This window comes from Sarcophilus harrisii, chromosome 3 (genome assembly GCF_902635505.1).
Source record: "Sarcophilus harrisii chromosome 3, mSarHar1.11, whole genome shotgun sequence".
NCBI classification, from domain to species: Eukaryota; Metazoa; Chordata; class Mammalia; order Dasyuromorphia; family Dasyuridae; genus Sarcophilus; species Sarcophilus harrisii.
The window spans coordinates 354,495,423-354,518,951 of NC_045428.1; positions in this window are offsets into that span (position 1 = coordinate 354,495,423).

The window sequence follows — 23,529 nt, forward strand, 5'->3', positions numbered from 1 at the left end:
TTGCTGTAACCCAGGGTGCAATACTTGTCCCAGCCACTAAATGGCAATCAATCTGAGCTATTCCCTCAGGGTGTGAGCTACATAGGATATTTAACCTTTCCCTTCTTGCCTTTCCCAATGGTTACACTAGCTCATATTCTGAGCTATTTCCTTTCATGATTGTCTATTAATCTTCACTTTTCACTTATCTACTAAGCAATGGTATTTGCTCCCTATATATACATTATACTGCTCAAATTCTAATCTGGATATTAGAATATTAAAAATATCATTTGCAATAATTGTCTTGACTCTGCCTCTATCACTGGGAAAAATTCATTTTATCACTATCTTCTTTCTATACTCAAATAATTCAGACAAAATGATATCAATTCCTACAGTTATACTGTATCTGAAATTAAAGGTAATACCAACATGGTCTCCTGACCCTAGGAGAGATAAATGTTATCTCTTCCCTCCCCACCTTTTCCTTCTCCATTCTTCCTTAGTATGAAATTGTTCATGCATTTCCATGCTTCAAAATATGGGGGAAGGGAAGAATTTATACAATTTCCTTAGTAAAAGAAGATACACTACCTAATTCAATTCACTCAATAAGGAGAATTTACCATTGTTCACTATCTGCAGTAGCCTCTGAACACAACTGTCCTTATTATAGTCTATCTTCTGATGAGTTGTTCCTTTTTGGAACTGGTTTGATATTATCTAAACACTGCCTTCAAATAAAAATAAAAACAAAACACAGAGATATGTAATTACTTTCCTTTTAATAATTTTAATAAAAATAATTTAATATTTATTAATTTAAATTGATTTATTATTGTTGTATATTATATATAATATTATATGTATTATATAATTATTAATGAATAAATTAAATTAATAATTAATTTAAAATAAAATTTAATAATTTTAATAAATATAATTCTTCCCTTTTATAATTCTCTTTATTGCACAGGAATTTATTATGTCCAAAGAGTCCTTTACTGCCCAGAAGTTTCCTAATTTTTTTTCACCTTGCCCTTCTTCCCCAATATTTCCTGTGTTCATGAGATATCTTAAAAGATAGAGACAATGAGATAAAATTCTTTCAGATCTTATATCATACTGCAATATGATACAGTACCTTACAGCAAAATGATATTATAGAAATCACATAATTAACATTTGGGGATTATAAAATAGCCCAACATCCATGACATCCATTCATAAATTTTACAAAATGGGTAATTGCAAGAATTTAATGAATATGCTAATGTGATCTTATTAAATCATTCTATTAGGCTGTTTCTTCACATGAAAAAGAAAAGATATAGACAACATCATCTTCAAATTCCTGTACACTAAATCCTTTGAATCTCTATCAGTTTGTGAGAGAGCAAATTGAACATGTTTATTTTTCTCAGTGCTACAAATTTCAATTAGAAAAATCAATTCATTGTTATATCTAAGTTCTTTCTGGGATGGACATTTTTCCTTCCCTGCAAAATAAGTTATACTTAAATAGCTTTTCTTACTAAATATACATATGTGTGTGTGTGTGTGTGTGTGTGTGTGTGTGTGTAGAGAGAGAGAGAAAGGGGGGAGTATGAATGTGTATATGAGTGTGTGTCTTCTTGCCTCTCCTCCTGCTTTGCCACTACTTCCAATTTGTTATTTTCTGCTTTGATTTTTAGTTTTTTTATAATTTATTGTCTTTCACTTATTTTCAGTTTTCCTTTTTTTCATATTTCTATTTCTCTCTGATCACAAAAATCAGAAAATTATGAAAGATACTTGAAAGATCACCTAGGTCCAGTCTTATCTTTAAAAAAAAAAATAGAAGACTGACAACTATTCCAATTCATTAAGGATAGTTAGGACCACTTAATAGAAACTAGGGGACTTGACTTTCCTGCTTCCTGACAATTCACTGCTTCTCCACTATATCTTATTGTTTCTTTTATCTATATCAGAGATTCCTAAACTTTTGGAGGATCATAATAGCTATCATAATAAAACCCATAAATCCTCAGAATAATCTTTGTAATGCTTAAAATTTTTAAAGAAAAACAAATGGTGGTAAAAACAGAAGTGGACTTTTTTTAACCATCCAAGTTCACAGACCCCAGAAAATCCATTCATGAAACTCCTCACTTGTCTGACATATGGTTATCTCTTTCTTCCTTCCAACTACATGTGTCCTTTCTCTATATTCTTGTTGCTTCTTTATTTCTTATGGTAGTAGAATGCTACATGCAATCTCTTACTTCATAATTAAGAAGGTTTCTCCCTATTGGTATATACTAATAAAAGTGTGGAAACATTTTGATAACTTTCTTTAAATATCAAATATATTGATATAAATATCAAAATATTAAATATCAAATACATGCCTTGAAAAGTAAAGTAATTAAAAGCATTATATTCTATGGTGATTAAAACTCCATTCACAACACATATCTTTTTTTTTTCCTTAATTCTCAACATCTACAACTTAAAAAATGAATGGCTAGAGCAAATGTCACCTTTTATGGTAAGGCTATCAGTGACACCTTAGATCTAGGACAAACAAACAACTAAGGTCTGAGGCCTGGTGAAAGCCCCCATAAAGGCACAGTACTGGAATAGAACTCAACTCTTACATAAAAATACAAAGTCACAAAAGAAGCAGAAAAAAAGGGAGCAGAAAAAATTAATAACTTGACTAGAAAGTTACTATGGTGACAGGAAGAATGAAGGCACAAATTTAAAAGAGGACAACAGTGTCAAAATAGCTACAAGTGAAACCTCAAATAAAACTGTTAATTGGTCTCAGGCCCAAACATAACTGCTGAAATATTGTTCTTAAAGGATTTTGAAAAACAAATAAGAGAAACAGAAGAAAACTTGGGAAAAGAAATGATAGAATTACAAAAGAATCATGGGGGTAAAAGAGCCAAAAGCTTGATAAAAGCAATTAAAAATGAAAAAGGAAGCATAAAAATTCACTACAGATAACAACTACTCAAAAAGTAAAATTAACTGAATGGAAAAAGAGAAACAAAAGGTCATCAAAAAAAAATTTTAAGTAGAATTTGGCAAATTTAAGTTAACAAATCCATAAGATGTCAACAAATAATAAAAAATACTTGAAGAGAAAGATGGAAAGTGTGAAGTTGTTAAATGGAGAAATAAATGGCCTGGGAAATAGATACATGAGAGATAATTTAAGACATTTCCCCATCTAAAAGTCATTATCAAAGAAAGACCCTAGACATCATGTTTCAAGAAATTAAGGAAAACTACCCTGATATCCTGGAACCAGAGTACAAAATTGAAATAAAAGGAATACAACAATCACTGACTGAAAAAAATATGAAAATAAAAACTCCCAGAAATATCATAGTCAATTCCAGAGCACCCAGGCCAAAAAAGAAAATACTGCAAGCAGCTAGGCAGAAATATCAAGGGGTTACCATAAGGATTACAAGACATTTAGCAGCTTTTACATTACATTAAAGAATTAGAAAGCCTGAAATACGATATTTTGGAAGGCAAAAGAGTTAGGATTACAGTACATGAATCACTTACCTAGCAAAGCTTGTATATAATCTTTCATGATAGCAAAATAGATATTTAATGAAATAGAGGGCATTTAAGCATTCTGAATTAAAAGGAAGCTGTTTTTTTTTCAAAATCTACAAATACAAAATATAAGAAAAACATTAAAAAATGAAAAAAGAAAGATGAAAGAAAAACATGAGTGACTGAATAAGTTTCAGCTTGACCACATGATATTTCTCATTTTTAAGAATTGTAGAGGCGGAGCCAAGATGACAGAGAAGACACACCCTTCATTCTAAGTTCCTCTTCTACCCTCACTATTAATTACCAAATTCAGCCTCAGCAACAGTGCTTGACTGGTAAAATCCCTGGATACCAGCCAAAGATAATCTGGAAGATCACCAGAAAAGGTTTGTCCTGAAAGGGGGTGGGGGAGGAGGCCAGCACAGGCAGGGAGGCAAAACACAGAGGCTAGTACATGGAGTGGACCAAGGCAGGGGGTGGTCTCTGTGGGTGGAGAATTTTTTTTTTTTTTTGCAGGGAGGATTCTACCACAGGTTGGTTACTCTACTTTGGTTACAACAGACCTGGAAAATAGATCTAGGAGAGATAATTTGAGGATTATTGGACTTCCTGAAAATTATGATGAAAAGAAGACCCCAGACACTATTTTACAGGAAATAACCAAAGAGAACTGCCCAGATATAATAGAATCAGAAGATAAAATAGGCATTGAAAGAATTCATCGAACAACTTCTGAAAGATACCCTAAAATAAAAACTCCAAGGAATATTGTGGCTAAATTTCAGAATTATCAGACTAAGGAAAAAATATTACAAGCAGTCAGAAAAAAAAATTCAAATACAGAGGAGCCACAATAAGGATCATCCAGGATCTAGCTGCTTCCACCAATAAAAAGACTGAAGGGTCTAGAATCTGATATTCTAAAAGGCAAAAGAACTTGGAATACAGCCAAGAATAAACTGCAGATGATATGATGGTATACTAGAGAACCCCAGAGATTCTATTAAAAAGCTATTAGAAATAATCCACACCTTTAGCAAAGTTGCAGGATACAAAATAAATCCACAGAAGTCATTAGCATTCTTATATATCACTAACAAAATCCAACAGTTAGAGTTACAAAGAGAAATTTCATTTAAAGTAACTGCTGATAGTATAAAACATTTGGGAATCTATCTACCAAGGGAAAGTCAGGAACTATATGAGCAAAACTACAAAACACATGCTGCACAAATTAAGTCAGATCTAACCAATTGGAAAAATACTAAGTGCTCTTGGATAGGGCGAGCAAATATAATAATAATAGGTAGTTTACTACCTAAACTAATCTATTTATTTAGTGCTATACCAATCAGACTTCCAAAAAAACAATTTTAGTGACCTAGAAAAAATAACAACAAAATTCATCTGGAAGAACAAAGGGAACTAATGAAAAAAAAAAATCAAATGAAGGTGACCTAGCTGTACCAGATCTAAAATTATATTATAAAGCAGCAGTTACCAAAATCATTTGGTATTGGCTTAGAAATAGACTAGTTGTTCAGTGGAATGAGTTTGGTTCAAAGGACAAAATAGTCAATAACTTCAATAATCTAATGTTTGAGAAACCCAAAGATCCCAGCTTTTGGGAAAAGAATTTATTGTACGACAAAAACTGCTGGGAAAATTGGAAATTAGTATGTCAGAAATTGGCATTGACCCACACTTAACACCATACACCAAGATAAGATCAAAATGGATTCATGATCTAGGTATAAAGAATGAGATTATAAATACATTATAAGAACATAGGATAGTTTACCTCTCAGACCTGTAGTGGAGGAAGGAATTTATAACCAAAGAAGAACAAGAGATCATTATTGATCACAAAACAGAAAATTTTGATTATATCAAATTGAAAAGCTTTTTAACAAACAAAACTAATGCAGACAAGATTAGCAGGGAAGCAATAAACTGGGAAAACATTTTTTACAGTCAAAGGTTCTGATAAAGGCCTCATTTCCAAAATATATAGAGAATTGACTCTAATTTATAAGAAATCAAGCCATTCTTCAAATGATAAATGGTCCAAGGATATGAACAGAGAATTCTCAGATGAAGAAATTGAAACTATTTCTAGTCATATGAAAAGATGTTCCAAGTCATTATTAATCAGAGAAATGCAAATTAAGACAACTTTAAGTTACTACTACATACCTGTCAGATTGGCTAGAATGACAAGGAAAGATAATGGGAAATGTTGGAGGGGATGTGGGAAAACTGGGACACTGATACATTGTTGGTGGAGTTGTCAATTCATTCAGCCATTCTGAAGAACAATTTGGAACCATGTACAAAAAGTTATCAAACTGTGCATACCCTTTAATTTATTATTGATATTATTGGGTTTATATTCCAAAAATATCTTAAAGAAGGGAAAGGGACCTGTATGGGCAAGAATACTTATGGCAGCCCTCTTTGTAGTGGCCAGAAACTGGAAACTGAGGGAATGCACATCAATTGGAGAATGGCTATATAAATTGTGGTTTATGAATATTAGGGAATATTATTGTTTTGTAAGAAATGACCAATAGGATGATTTCAGAAAGGTCTGGAGTGACTTACATGAACTGATGCTAAGTGAAATGAGCAAAACCAGGAGATCATTATATACTTGAACAACAATACCATATGATGATCAATTCTGATGGACATGGCTCTCTTCAAAAATGACATGAACCAAATCAGTTCCAATTGTTCAGTAATGAAGAGAACCAGCTATACCCAGTGAAAGAACTATGGAACAAGAGTGTGGACCACAACATAGCATTGCCACTCCTTCTGTTATTGTTGCTTGCATTTTTGTTTTCCTTCTCAGGTTATTTTTACCTTATGTCTAAATCTCATTTTTCTTGTTCAGCAAGATAACTATATAAATATGTATACATATATCATATTTAACATATACTTTAACATATTTAACATGTATTGGTCTACCTGCCATCTAGGGGAGGCCGTGGGGTGAAGGAGGGGGAAAAATTTCAACAGAAGTTTTTGCAATGGTCAATGCTGAAAAATTACCCATGCATATGTCTTGTAAATAAAAAGCTAAAAAAACAAAACAAAACAAAGCAAAGTTTATGTGAAAGAACAAAAGATCAAGAATTTTAAGAGAATTAAAGAAATAAATTCAAATGCAGGTTGCCTAGCTGTATCAGACATAAAACTATATTATGAAGCAGTGGTCATCAAAACTATTTGGTACTAGCAAGAAATACAGTAGTCGATCAGTGGAATAGATTAGGTTCACAAGATTCAATAGTCAATAACTATAGTAATCTAGTGTTTGATAAATCCAAAGACCCCAGCTTCTGGGGTAAAAACTCACTATTTGAAATTGCTAAGAAAATTGGAAAATAGTATAGCAGAAACTAGGCATTAATCAAGATTTAATACTCTATAGTAAGAAAAAGACAAAATGAGTTCTTGATTTACACAGTGATATTATAAGCAAATTAGAACAAAGGATAATTTACCTCTCAGATCTGTGAAGAAGGAAGGATTTTATGGCTAAAGAAAAAGTAGAGTGTTCTGTAAAATGCAAAATGTATAAATTTGATTATATTAAATTAAAAAGGTTTTGTATTAACAAGACCAATGCAGATAAGACTAGAATGGAAGCAGAAAAATAGGGAAAATTTTTTTATATCCAAGGACTCTGATAAAGGCCTCATTCCTAAATATATAGAGAATTGACTCAAATTTACAAGAATGCAAGCCATTCTCCAATTGATAAATAATCAAAAAACAAAAACAAAAACAAAAAATGATAAATAATCAAAGGATATGAATATTTTCAGATGAAGAAATTAAAACCATTTCTAGATATATGGAAAAAAGGTCTAGATCACAACTGATCAGGGAAATTGACTAGTCTGAAATATAACCACACAGGAAAAAATAATGATAAATGTTGGAGGGGTCGTGGGAAAACTGGACACTAATCCATTGCTGGTGGAGTTGTAAACTGATCCAACCATTCCGGAGAGCAATTGGGAACTACACCCAAAAAAGAAAAACTGCACTCTTTTTGATACAGCAGTGTCTCTAACTGGTCTATAACCCAAAGAGATCACAAAAAAGGGAAAAGGACCCACATATGTAAAAAGATTTGTAGCAGCCTTTTTGGTAGTAGAAAGGAACTGGAAACTAAGTGGTATCAAGTGGATGCCCATCAGTTAGAGAATGGCTGAATAAGTTACGGTATATGAATATTATGGAATATTATTATTCTATAGGAAATAATCAGCAGGATGATTTCATAAAGGCCTAGAAAGACTTACATGAAGTGATGGTAAATGGAGTAGAAACCAAGAGAATATTGTGCACAGCAACAATAAGATTATATGATGATCAATTCTGTTGAATGTGGCTCTTTTCAACAGTGAGGTGATCAATTCTAATGGGCTTGTGATGGAGAGAGCCATCTGCCCTTCGGGATTGAATGTACATCATAAATAATATTATCACCTTTTTTGTTGTTATTTAATTACATTTTGTTTCCTTTCTCTTTTTTTTTTTCCTTTTTGGTCTGATTTTTCTTGTGCAGCATGATGAATGTGGAAATATGTACAGAAGAATTTCACATGTTTAACTTATATTGGATTACTTGATGTCTATAAGAGAGAGTGGGGGGAAGGGAGAGAGAAAAATTTAGAACACAGTGTTTTGCAAGGATGAATGTTGAAAACTATCTTTTCATGTATTATGAAAATTAAAAGCTATTATTTCAAAAATATGAAAACTAAGAAAATAAAGCAAACAAAAAGATTCATTTGAAGCATTTTCCTTTTAACAATTTTCCTCAGCTCAAAATCAGATTCTTTCCATAGTTTCCTAATTCTAGTTTTATCATCACCTTTCCATTGCCCCTCTGGAACAAAGACTGCTTTTCTTTTTGTTTTGTTTTGTTTTGCCTTTCTTTGTATGTCCAGTGCTTAGCATAGTGTTTGGCACACAGTTGTCACTTAATAAATGCTTGTTGATTTTCTTTCTCAACATCATGCTTTCTTTATCCTGTTCTCCCCACCTCTCACCCCATTTTCTTTTCCCTAGAATAACCAGACCTCTCAGGCAGACACTTCCTTGCTCTTTTCTTGAACACAATGGGGACTGTCAAATGAACAGATTGAAGAAAGACCTCATCAGCTGCTGTAAAGAAGCTTCCAACTGGAGAAAGATGGAGAGGTTCAGTCTAGAGGTTAGTTAATTCCAACAGATAGGACAATAGGACAGGTAATAAGTACTTAAACATGCCATTCCAATTTGTCATTTTTCTCAGTGCCCCACTCTAGTAAATTCAAGTACATATTGGGAAAATGTTGAAGCCTCTCAACTTCATCACCTGCTATTTAAACCCAAGGGAAAAGAAAAGGAAAGGAAAAAAATCAGAAATCACTCTGTAGCAAATAACTTCAGCCAAGAGGAAACAAAAGAAGTTCAAAAACGTTGTAGACCTCAGGTAACTAATTGGTTTTCCAAGTTAAAACTTGGCCAGGCAGCCTGACCCTTCTTAATTAGGTGTAGCCCTTTCTTTCATCATTCCTGATTGAATCCAGCTGCAAGTTAATTGCCAGCTGTTCTCTTATCCCCAGGTCAGGACCTTCTTAAGGCCAAGTCAGGGACTCCTGCTGAGTAGTATATAATGTCACAGGCCCTTGGTGTACTCTGATTTGTCATGGTGCCCATTAAGTGGATATGTAACAGATGGTATCTTGCTTTAGTTGAAGATGAGTAGGTGAGAAATTGTCTGGCTACGTTTTTAATTTTTTATTTCAAAAAAAAATGAGAAAAATAATCTGCAGCTGGTATGTCTTTTTAGCCTGGTGAACACGGTTTTCTTTCATTCAATAACAAAAAGATCTCTTAGGAAATGGCATAACTATGTTATATTCTGGACAAAACTAAGTCAACTTTGTCATGGCTTTATAGTTGGATAAGCAATTATTTACAGGGAAGTAAAAAAAAAAGGAAAAAAAAAAAACAACTTATATGTATGTATCCATTATCAGATTAGAAGGTACTTTGAGCACTGATATATAAAAACTAACCCCTGGACCTATCTCCTTTTTTAAAAAAATAGCAAAATACTTCTATGTGGACATTTTCACCTCAAAAAAAATTTTATGTGTGACAAAGCATGTGCCATAGTAATATGAGAGCTCCACCCTACCCTGCCAGGGCCCAGTCAATAGCTGAATGGATCTTTCTGTGAGCTGGAGCACAAGGATGATCCATTCGGTGTAAAAGACTCACCAAGGCAATGCATTGACTTGAACTACAATAAGAAAATTTCAGATCAATCCTTTTGGTTGCCAGTAAATGAGGATTTCTGAGAGGGTGGAACATGTTCATATTTCCTTAGTTTTTTGTCAACAACTGAACAGCTGTGTTCCGAATGGACTGAAATTAAGCCAAAATATCGTCTGGCAGCCCAGCAAACAGAATCTGACAATAATTGGTTCTCAGAGCTGCTTCCAATATCAATCCCATCATTCCATATTCTGGGGGCAAGGAAACAGAAATGGGCCATAATTCTACCTAAGTTAATTTGTATTACCGAAATCTGAAGAGATTTTCTTCTTTACTATGTTCCATTTCTTTTTTTCCCCTGAGGCAATTGGGATTAAGTAAATTGCCTAGGGTTATACAACTAGGAAGTGTTGTGTCTAAATCCAGATTTGAACCTAGGTCCTCCTGACTTCAAGACTGTTGCTCTAATCTACTGCATCACCTAGCTGTGCCTATGTTCCATTTCTGAAAACATGCAAGGAATTGAAACTAGTTAAAATAGTCATCATGGAAACCAAGATCAAACTAAGTTTTTTCTTTCTACACAGAAGTTTTCTTCAAAATCAGAAAAGACCTGAAGCACTATGTGACTATATTGACAATGTATTTTTCTGTGCCTTGCCAGAGACCACCTAACATTTTAATGCCAGTTTTTTCCTAATATAGGAATGTTGCCAAGGATTTGTCATTTATATACTTTTTGGGGAAATAAACTATTCTTAAAGGTACTTATGTTATGTAGACAAGACACTAGTCTGAGAGTCAGAAGCCTGAATTTGGATATTATCTCTTCTTTTAATTAACCACAAGAATTAACCACTTGGACAGCTTCATTAAAATTTCTGGTAATGTTTCTTAGGAGAGTGCTGGAGCTACCTTAGAATTGGATTATATCTACTGGTCATCCAGCCATCTGGGGGAGGGGGTGGGGAGAAGGAGGGGAAAAATTGGAACAAGAGGTTTGGCAATTGTCAATGCTGTAAAGTTACCCATACATATAACCTGTAAATAAAAGGCTATTAAAATTTTTAAAAATAAAAAATTAAATTAAATTAAAAAAAAAAAGAATTGAGTTACAAGAACTAATTGTTAAAATTTACATCTCTGGAATAGATAAATGTTATACAAATCAGAACTTAATTTATCTTTGTATTGATTTCTAGAATTTAAAATATTGGAAAAATATTAGTGTAGATTAAATTTGAAAGTGTGGCAAATGTGTGTACATATGTGTGTGTTTATATATGAGAACCAATTAAACATTTACCAGTACACCACTATATTTCTTTAACTACAAAATAAAAAAGGATGGACTAGGTGATTTCTGAAATTTCTTCCAGCTCTGATTTCTTGATTTTATATTTTATGCTAAGAAAAATATGCATACATACATACACACACGCACACACACACTTTTTTTTTCTCATCAGCTAAATCGTGAATAACATTTTCTCCTTTCTAAATACCATCTAGTCTTTTGAAAGGTATTGTGGAAATAGAAAGTATTAGTTACATTATGTTGCAATGTGGTAAAAAGGAAATGCAATTTACAACACAAGACAAACATTGGAGCAAGGTACACGCCATGCCAAACCAACCAAACTTGCCACACTGAGGTTTGGCTGACTTCAAGACATCTCTCTTAGTGGGACTTGAATTTCAACTCTATTTCTTTGGCTCTTGAGGTCATGGCTGATTAATAAAAATAAATTTTATTTCCTCAACAAACAGTAGGGGAAGATTTTATTTAAAAGCAGAACCCTTTTTTTTCATAGATTCAGAAATTGAAGAGAAAATAAAAATCATCCAATGCAATCTCTTCATTTTATAGATTGAGGGAATCGAGACTGGAAAGATTAAGTGATTTTGTAGTATCATTTATATAATATATAACATATTAATAATGACATAATATAATATAGATTATACTTCACCACTTCTGGTGATCTTACTGCTTCTTGTAGTATCCTCCAGGTTCTATGTTCAAAATGTTGCAATATTATGGTCCTATTCCCAACAGCAACACTCCCATGCCCTTAACTTTTCTCTCCTCATTATTCCAAAACCATTTAATTCATGATTTATATTCAAAGGACCTTGCTTTGTTTTAGTTCTCATCAAAAAAACTGAGTTCCTGGGTGATAATCCAACCAATTCTGATTTAATCTTTGGAACAATTATTTAGGCACCTTGATCATAGAGGCTAATTTTGTATAGATTCTTCTGTTCATTCTTATGGAATCTGTCTTTGGCCCATCCAAAGAGATAGCGGGAAAATATATTACTGAAATATTAGTCAATTAGCATAAGAAAATATACAGGAGCCAGATACTGTCCCCTGGGGACACAAAAAAGGATAAAAACATCTCTATCCTCAAGCAACTCACATTCTTTTTTTTTTGTTGTTGTTTTTCAAGCAACTACATTCCAATGGGGAAGATAACATGTTAAAAAAGATACATATAAGACATATTTTCCATGCACATATGTTTGTGTGTATAAAAGTAAGCATGTACATTTGTTTTCCCTTAGGTTTCCTTTCATTTATGTCATGTGTGTTTATATATATATATATATATATATATATATGTGTGTGTGTGTGTGTGTGTGTATACATATATGTGCATTTTATGTGTACTTGACAAAAATGCACAAGATAACTACAGAATGGAATATTTGAACTGAGTCTTGAAGGAAGCTGGGGAAGGCAAGAGTCAGAGATATATAAATATACATTTATAGATATAGCCAGTGAAAAGGTATGGACTTGGAGTGTCATGTGAGATAAAAACAAAAATCCTAACAGAGTTGTATCATAGACCAACGAAAGTAAATTTAAGAGTAGGAAAACTATTAAAAAGATGAAAAATCCCTAGCAATAAATTCATAATTTACAAATACTTGATGATGGAATCATATAAATTTAAAGCTAGAAGAGAAACTTTAGACATCATGTAGTTGGACCTCTTCATTACAGAAAAGAAACAGTTGAAACCCAGAGAAGTAATTTGCTCAAAGTCATATAGTATTCTGATGCCAGGTATCCTCCCAGGGTTCCCTGCTAGGCTGCCTCCAAATCTAGTGTTCATTTCTCTCACAGCTGCTGATTTGGAATGGTTAGCTTTCAGCTGGGACCAGAATTATTGGCCCAGAAAGTAAAATAATTGTTAAGTTTCCCTAAAAAGAAATGATATCCTGTGCCATCATCACTTAATTTTCTCATCTCCATTTCCTAAGGACACTTCAGCTTCTATGTTTCTCTCTCTCTCTCTCTCTCTCTCTCTCTATATATATATATATATATATATATATATATATATATATATATATACAAATTTTGAATGTTAGGCCATGATATATATATATCATGGCCTAACATTCAAAATTTGTTGTTTCTAGAAGTATTATTTGGTTGCAGATACACTGTACTTGAGTTATCAGGAAAAAAAAAAAGAAATTATAACCCTGGCATGGCTCACAATTATAATTCCTTCCCATACTCTAGTCCAGCCATAATGTTGTTCTTGCCATTCCTCACACATGGCACTCCATCAACCATGTTTATGAATTTTTATTGGCCATTCAGAGTGTTTAGAATGTACCTGCCTTATAATCTTCAAAACTCTTGTAAAGGTTCCCCTTCTACATGAAATATTTTTGATCCTTCCATTTGCCATCTTGCTTCCTAAAACAAATTATATTTTATTTTACACATATTTTTCATATATTCATTCATGTACTTTTAATTTCATCCAACAGAGAACAGAGGCATTTCCTGGGACTTCAGCACCATCCTTAACTTATTCTGGAACAGCTTACAAAATCTGGAACATTTTCACTCTGGCCAGAATAATTTGAGTTTAAGACATGGTCCTCAACATATTTAACATGGATAAGACTGCTTGCCATCTAAGGGAGGGGGTGGAGGGAGGGAGGGGAAAAGTCGGAACAGAAGTGAGTGCAAGGGATAATGTTGTAAAAAATTGCCCAGGCATGGGTTCTGTCAATAAAAAGTTATGATTATGAAAAAAAAGAAAAAAAAGGAAAAGGGATCTTCATATTTCTGTATATATATAAATTCTTTTATTGCTGGCAAATATTAGAAATTCAGGCAATGTCCAATTGGGATATGGCTGAACAAGTTGTGATATATGGAAGTAATGAAAGACTATTGTGTATAAAAATGATGAGCAGGTGGATTTCAGAAAAAAAAATAAATTGGAAAGAGTCATATAAAAAAAGATATGGTCCTCAAGAAAGAAATCTAGATTCATATCCCAAGATATATTGAAAAGTTTTAGCTATTAAAAAATTAAATTTACTTGGGCAAAGCATACACAGTTAAGTATATGTTATCCTATGAATAAATAAATGATAGAAAGAGAAAGTGAAAGAGAGAGAGAGAGAGAGAGAGAGAGAGAGAAGAGAGAAAGTGTGTGTATGTGCATGTGTGTGTGTGTGTGTGTGTGTGTGTGCGCTAGAGTTGTGTTGCCCAGGTGACCAGTTCATCTGGGTACCCAGTCAGGCAGCTCTACTCATATTGTTTGTCCTTCATTCTGGAAGAGGACCATGACATCAAGGAAGTGAGGCCATGACATGCAAGTAAGTTGGATTTAACTTTGGGTAGTTTGTTTGGGATTTAACTCTTTGTGTGTTTGTTGTCTTCCCCTATTAGATTCAAAGCTCCTTGAGGGCAGGGACTATCTTTGGCCATTTTTGTATCCCTGAAACTTGATACAGCACCTGTTACATTATAGGTACTTAAATAAAAGAGGACTGTTTCTGACTCCAGAACCAATAGACTTTCTACTCCTATAATACACTGCCTCCTATTAAATGTTTAGACTCTAGGTTAGTCATTTGTGATCCTGTGGAATTTAGTCTCATCATCAGAGTCCCTTAATATGCACCTTCAAGAACCAAAACTACAAATTACTTTTATGACAAAAAACCATCATTCCTCAACTCCAAAAGAAAAAAAGACTATCAACAAAATAGAAAAACATAAATCAGCAATATGTGACCCATGAAGTATGAATACTTCACTCTGAAGTATCTCATATATTCTTTTTATTATTATTATTCTTGACTTTCCTTTTTAAGCTTTGATTTTCAACCAACTAAGAGTACCAGGAGCTACAGACAAAGGCAGACCCACAGTGATCTAGAAAATTAGAGCAATTACTAGCAGCAAACAATAGAAGGAAGCACAGGTAGACAAATAAGGAAGTCCAACAAAAAGTGGCAATTAGATGGATGTTTTGGGTACTGGGCAGAGATCATGGTGTCAGTGGTGTCTGGCAGGAGATAATCAATGGGCAGAGTTCCAGAAAGATGCTTTAACATCTGAGGTATCTGGCAGCTGAAATGGGGTCCTAGTCATAGGATCTGGCAGGTTAGGAGTTGGACTCCATCTTCTAAAAAGAATAAGAGAGAGCAAAGAATTTCTACAGTCTTGGGCACAAGAGGATTAATTTATGACTAAGACGCAGGGACCAAGTCAGAAAGCTATATATTAGAATGTTTAGTTAAAATCAGAGTCTTAGTAATGGAGAAATAAATAAGTTAAATAATGAAATTAGGTTTCAGATTAATATAGAATCAGCATCAAAAGCAATGTTCCTTGTTTGAGTGGTTATAGATTCAAAAAACTTAATATTTTCTTTGCCAAGAGACTGACATTATAGGTGAGGGTTAGATGGAATCCTTTATGTGGGTTAAAGTAAAGAAGGTGGAAGGAAGAGAAGAGAGCAGAAGAGAATTTCATAGTCTTTTTAATTTTTTGAAAAAAAATATTCTGAACTATACAACAATCGGAATGAGAAGCTTCATATAAATAGCCAGCCCAATAAAAGAAGAGTATTGTATATGAAACCCCAGGTCTCTATTGTGTCCAACTTGCTTTTGTAAGATATAATCTTAGTCACAGAGAGAGAATGACAAAAAGTTGAAATAAAAATCCTAAAGCACTGGATAAATTTGACCTCACAGGAATCACTGAGATTTAGTGAGTTAAAATTCATGCCTAGAATATGGATCTAGAAAAATTAACCTTAAAAAGAAGAGGAGAGTTTGTAATCATATTAAAAATGCTCTAAATCACTATCTTTTAGAGAAATACAAATTAAAATAATTCTGAGGTACCACCTCACATCTATTATATTAGCTAAATTGACAGAAAAAATATAAAATTGGAAGATATGTAGGAAAACTGGGACACTAATGCATTCATTTTGATGGAATTGTGAACCAATTCACCCACTCTGAAGAGCAATTTGGAATATACCTAAAGGACCACAAAACTGTGCATACCCTTTGATCCAGCAGTGACACTACTGGGTCTATATCCTAAAAAAGGTAATAAAAGAGGAAAAAGGACCCACATGAAAAAAATATCTATATCAGCTGTTTTTGTAGTGGCAAGGAATTGGAAATAGAGTGGATGCCCATTAATTGGGTATGGCAGAATAAGTTGTGGGACTTGGGATGAAAAATGTGGTTCAAAGCATACTATTTTCACCTTCATTTTGTTTTGATTTTTCTTTCACAACATGACTAATAAAGAAAATATGTTGAAAATGATTGTACATGTATAACCTATATCATGTTGCTTACTCTCTTGGGGAAGGAGGGGGGAAGCAAGGGAGGGAGGGAAAAAAAGATTAATGTTGAAAATTATCTTTACATGTAATTGGAAAAAATAAAAGATTATTAAGTCAAAAACTAATTTAATTTCATTTTTAAGAAAGGAATAGATAGATAAAAAAGGAGAAGTAATATTGTCTATTAGAAAAATACTTTCATTTGAGAAAATTTGGGAACCAAGAGGAAGTGGGAACATGATGGGGAATACTTAATTGAAAATTGATGGAAGTAGAAATATAAGTAATATTGTCATTGGGGAATGCTATAGACCACTCAAGGGAAATGAAGAAGTAGAGGGAAGGAAATTATAAATCTTTTATAAATACATAATAGAAATAGTGATGGGGGACTTTAGCTGTTGTCCTAAAATTTTTTTTTTTTTTTTTTTTTATTTAATAGCCTTTAATTTACAGGATATATACATGGGTAACTTTACAGCATTAACAATTGCCAAACCTCTTGTTCCAATTTTTCACCTCTTACCCCCACCCCTCCCTAAATGGCAGGATGACCAGTAGATGTTAAATATATTAAAATATAACTTAGATACACAATAAGTATACATGACCAAAACATTATTTTGCTGTACAAAAGAATCAGACTCTGAATTATTGTACAATTAGCTTGTGAAGGAAATCAAAGATGCAGAGTGTGTCATAAATATAGGGACTAGAGAATTCAATGTAATGGTTTTAGTCATCTCCAGAGTTCTTTTTCTAGGTATAGCTAGTTCAGTTCATTACTGCTCCATTAGAAATGATTTGGTTGATCTCAGATTGCTGAGGATGGCCTGATCTATCAGGACTGGTCATCATCTAGTATTGTTGTTGAAGTATATAATGATCTCCTGGTCCTGCTCATTTCACTTAGCATCCAGTTCAGTATAAGTCTCTCCAGGCCTTTACTGAAATCATCCTGTTGGTCATTTCTTACAGAACAGTAATATTCCATAATTTTCATATACCACAATTTATTCAGCCATTCTCCAACTGATGGACATCCATTCAGTTTCCAGTTTCTAGACCACTACAAAAAGGGCTGCCACAAACATTCTGTGCACATACAGGTCCCTTTCCCTTCTTTATAATCTCTTTGGGATATAATCCCAGTAGTAACACTGCTGGATCAAAGGGTATGCACAGTTTGATAACTTTTTGAGCATAGTTCCAAACTACTCTCCAAAATGGTTGGATTTGTTCACAACTCCACCAACAATGAATCAATGTCCCAGTTTTCCCACATCCCCTCAACAATCATCATTATTTTTTCCTGTCATCTTAGCCAATCTGACAGGTGTGTAGTGAGTATCTTAGAGTTGTCTTAATTTGCATTTCTCTGATTAATAATGACTTGGAGCATCTTTTCATATGATTAGAAATAGTTTCAATTTCTTCATCTGAGAATTGTCTGTTCATATCCTTTGACCATTTTTCAATTGGAGAATGGCTTGATTTTTTATAAATTAGAGTTAATTCTCTATATATTTTGGAAATGAGGCCTTTATCAGAACCTTTGACTGTAAAAATATTTTCCCAGTTTATTGCTTCCCTTCTAATCTTGTCTGCATTAGTTTTGTTTGTACAAAAACTTTTCAGTTTAGTATAATCAGAAATTTTCCATTTGTGATCAGTAATGATCTCTAGTTCTGCTTTAGTCATAAAACCTTCCCCTTCCACAGGTCTGAGAGGTAAACTATCCTATGTTCCTCTAATTTATTAATAATTTCATTCTTTATGCCTAGGTCATGAACCCATTTTGACCTTATCTTGGTGTGCAGCGTTAAGTATGGATCAATGCCTAGTTTCTGCCATATTAGTTTCAATTTTCCAGCAATTTTTATCAAACAGTAAGTTCTTATCCCAAAAGCTGGGATCTTTGGGTTTAGTCAAAGACCAAGGTTGCTATATTTGTTGACTGTTTTATCCCTTGAACCTAATCTATTCCACTGATCAACTAATCTATTCCTTAGCCAATACCAAATAGTTTTGGTAACTGCTGCTCTATAGTATAGTTTTAGATCTGGTACAGCTAAGCCACCATCATTTGATTTTTTTTCATTAATTCCCTTAGAAATTCTTGACCTTTTGTTTTTCCATATGAACTTTGTTGTTATTTTTCTAGGTCATTAAAATAGTTTTTTGGGAGTCTGCATTGGTATAGCGCTAAATAAATAGATTACTTTAGGTAATATTGTCATCTTTATTATATTTGCTCGCCCTATCCAAGAGCATTTAATATTTTTCAATTGGTTAGATCAGACTTAATTTGTGTGAAAAGTGGTCTGTAATTTTGCTCATAAAGTTTCTGATTTTCCCTTGGCAGATAGATTCCTAAATATTTTATATTATCAGTAGTTACTTTAAATGGAATTTCTCTTTGTAACTCTGACTGTTGGATTTTATTAGTGATATATAAGAATGCTGATGACTTATGTGGTTTATTTATAACCAGCAACTTTGCTAAAGTTGTGGATTATTTCTAATAACTTTTTAGCAGAATCTCTGGGGTTCTCTAAGTATACCATCATGTCATCGGCAAAGAGTGATAATTTGGCTTCCTCATTGCCTATTCTTATTCCTTTAATCTCTTTCTCAGCTCTTATTGCTATAGCTAGTGTTTCTAATACAATATTAAATATATGCTTGGTGATAGTGGGCAACCTTGTTTCCTCAGATCTTATTAGGGAATGGTTGCAGTTTGTCTCCATTACATATGATGCTTACTGATGGTTTTAAATAGATGCTGCTGATTATTTTAAGGAAAAGTCCATTTATTCCTATACTCTCAAGTGTTTTTAATAGGAATGGATGTTGGATTTTATCAAATGCTTTTTCTGCATCTATTGAGATGATCATATGATTTTTGTTAATTTGGTTATTGACATGGCCAATTATATTGATAGTTTTCCTAATATTGAACCAGCCCTGCATTCCTGGTATAAATCCTACTTGATCATAGTGTATTATCTTGGAGATGATTTTCTGTAGTCTTTTTGCTAATATCTTATTTAAGATTTTAGCATCAATATTCATTAGGGAGATTGGTCTATAATTTTCTTTCTCTGTTTTCAGCCTACCTGGTTTAGGTATCAGTACCATGTCTGTGTCATAGGAAGGAATTTGGTAGGACTCCTTCGTTCCCTATTTTATCAAATAATTTATATATGCATTAGGGGCCAATTGTTCTTTAAATGTTTGGTAAAATTCACATGTAAATCCATCTGGTCCTGGGGATTTTTCTTAGGGAGTTGTTTAATTGCCTGTTCTATTTCTTTTTCTGAAATGGGACTATTCAAACAATTTACTTCCTCCTCTGTTAGTCTGGGAAGTCTGTATTTTTGGAGGTAGTCATCCATTTCACTTAGGTTATCAAATTTATTGGCATAAAGTTGAGCAAAATAACTCACTTATTATTTCTCTAATTTCCTCTTCATTGGTGGAAAGTTCTCCCTTTTCATTTTAAGACTACTAATTTCATTTTCCTCCCTCCTTTTTCTAATCAGATTTACCAAAGGCTTATCTATTTTATTGGCTTTTCATAGAACCAACTCTTAGTTTTATTAATTAGTTCAATAGTTTTTTACTTTCAATATTTTTAATTTCTCCTTTTAATTTTAAATTTCCAATTTAGTATTTGATTGGGGTTTTTAATTTGGTCTTTTTTAGTTTTTTAGTTGCAAGCCCAATTCATTAATCTTTTCTTTCTCTGTTTTATTCAAGTAAGCCTCTAAGGATATAAAATTCCCTCTTATTACCGCTTTGGCTGCATCCCACAAATTTTGGTATGATGTCTCATCATTGTCATTATCTTGAGTGAAATTATTAATTGTATCTATAATTTGCTGCTTCACCCAATCATTCTTTAAGATGAGATTGTTTAGTTTCCAATTACTTTTTGGTCTATTTCCCCTAACTTTTTTGTTGAATGTAGTTTTATTGCATCATGATCTGAAAAGAAAGCATTTACTATTTCTGCTTTCTTGCATTTAATTTGAGGTCTTTATGTCCTAATATATGGTCAATTTTGAATAGGTTCCATGAACTGCTGAGAAGAAAGTATATTCTCTTCTATCTCCATTCAATTTTCTCCAAAGATCCAACATACCTAATTTTTCTAATATTATATTTACTTCTTTAATTTCTTTCTTATTTGTTTTGTGGTTTGATTTGTCTAATTCTGAGGAGTGCAAGGTTGAGATCTCCTACTATTACAGTTTTGTTGTCTATTTCTTCTTGTAACTCTCTAACTTCTCCTTTAGGAAGTTGAGTGCCATACCACTTGGTGCATATATGTTTAATATTGATATTGCTTCGTTGTTTATGCTACCCTTTAGCAGGATGTAGTTTCCTTCCTTATCTCTTTTAATTAGATCAATTTTTACTTTTGCTTGATCTGAGATAAGGATGGCTACCCTTTTTTTGACTTCACCTGAAGCATAATAGATTTTGCTCCAGCCTTTTACTTTTTACTCTATATGCATCCCCCTGCTTTAAATGTGTTTCTTGTAAACAACATATTGTAGGGTTCTGACTTTTGATCCAATCTGCTATCTGCCTCCTCTTTATGGGGAGTTCATCCCATTTACATTTACGGTTAGAATTACTAAATCTGTATTTCCTGCCATCCTAATAACCCCAGATTGTGCTTTACTTATTTCCTGCCTCCCCAACCCTCTTTCCCCTTTTAAACTTATGTACCCCTCTTGTATCACGATACTTATCCTCTTTATAATCCCTCCCTCCCCCTTTGAGGTCTTTCCCCTTCCTTCCCTTATTACTCTTTCTCTTTCCCTTTTCCTCTCCCCACGTTTTTAATGAGAGCGAGAGAGAATTTTCTCTAAAACAAATGTCAATTATTTTTCTTTGAGCCAACTCTGATGAGAGTAAGATTCAAACAATGTTCCTCCCCTCTCTAAATTCCCTCAGATATGATAAGTTTCCTTTGCCTCTTTGTGGGATGTGGTTTCCCTCTTTTTATCCCTCCTTCCCACCTTATTCTGCCATCATCCCTTTTCCATATCTACTTCCCTTTTTTATGTTATATCAAGTCAATCAAAATATACATGTATTCTTTTTGTATATCCACAACAGAAATACAATTCTCAAGAGTTATTTTTACCTTTTCTGCATCTCTTGAGTTCTATTCTTGGAGATCAAATTTTTTGTTTAGTTCTGGTTTTTTCTTCAGAAACAAATGGAATTCATTTGTTTCATTAAATGTCCATCTTCTTCCCTGGAAGAAAATGCTCAGCTTAGCTGTGTAGTTTATTCTTGGCTGCATCTCAAGTTCTTGTGCCTTCCAGATATCATATTCCAGGCCCTTCTTTCCTTTAATGTAGAGGCAGCCAGATCTTGGGTGCTCCTTATTGTGGCACCTCGTTATTTAAATGGTTTTTTTTTGGCTGCTTGTAAAATTTTTTCCTTAATCTGATAGTTCTGAAATTTGGCCACAATATTCCTTGGGGTTTTTATTTTAGGATTTCTTTCAGAAGGTGTTCGATGAATTCTTTCAATGCCTATTTTACCTTCTGATTCTATTACATCTGGGCAGTTCTCTTTGATGATTTCTTGTAAAATAGTATCTAGGCTCTTTTTTTCATCATAGTTTTCAGAAAGTCCAATAATCCTCAGATTATCTCTCCTAGATCTATTTTCCAAGTCTGTGGTTTTGCAAGTAGATAATTACGTGGTTTTCCATTTTGTCATTTTTGTTTTGCTTGACTGATTCTTGCTGTCTCAATGAATCATTAGTTTCAATTTGTTCAGTTCTAATTTTTAAAGAATTATTTTCTTCAATAGCTTTTTTTACTTCTTTCTGTATATGTCCAATTGAGTTTTTGAATGTATTGTTTTGGTCTGTGGAATTTTTTTCCATTTCACTAATTTTTTTTTTTTAGTAGAATTATTTTCTTTTTCCAATTCACTAATTTTGTTTCCCTGCACTTCCTGAGGATTTTTTAACTTTTCAATTATATTTCAGGAAGTTGTTTGCTCTCTTGTAAGGCTTCTCTTTCCTTTCCCCATTTATCTTCTAACTCTCTTTTGAGACTTTTAATGGCCTCTTCTATGAGAGCATTATGTAAAGGAGGACAGTCTGATGCATTTTGCTGTTTGAGGGTCTCTTCAGGTTTGCTGACCTGCTCTTTTTCTGCATAGAAGCTGTCGATTGTTCTTTTCATCTTTTTATTCATGTTTTGAAAGCCTTTAGGGTGGTCTCCTAGGCAGGGGGTTACCAGCTTCCTCTGCAGAATAGGGAGAGATGTAAACCGATTTCCGGCTCCAAGGTATGGGAGTGCTCTGTGTGAGAGTTTTCCCTTCCCCCAACAGGAGGTGGATTCAGCACTGGCTGAGCTATCAAACTGCTTAGTAGGGCTGAGTGGATTATCGGTTGCCCTTGGCTAGAGACTAAGTGGTGAAAGTGTCACTGCCCAGGCGGAGCCTCTTGTGGGACTGTGAGTATTAGCAGCTGGCGCAGACCGGAACGCATGACAGCCACAAACTCTGCCCAGCGTCTCTGCCTGATGCAAATCGGCCCTGGAAAAGCTCTATGGCCCCAAGCCGAGCTCCCCCTCGCCAGATTGGAGGCTAACCCGGGCTGTGTCCTCCTGCCGTGCAGGATCACAACTGCCCAAGGAAAAGCCCCTTATCTTGCGGGTTGGGGCTGCGCGCTTGTGCTGAGATCTGTGCCTTCACCCTCGGTTTGAGACTCTCCTCAGAACCTAATTTCTCTCCCAGTCTGTGCCGATCTCCCCCCTGGCCCCGGAACCAACCTTTTTTGGCAAGACTGCAGATTTTTTTCGGCCGGTGAGTTGTTCTACTTCTTATCTTTACGAATTGTAGCAGTCAAGACTATTTTTGAGGCTCGATATAATATTGATAAAGAGGGTAAGAGAAGAGCTTAGAAAGACGCGTGTGTCTTCTCCGCCATCTTGGCTCCGCCCCCTGTTGTCCTAAAAATTTAAGGGTGGGAGGATGAGAAAATGGATTCTGCAAACTATAGTTCATT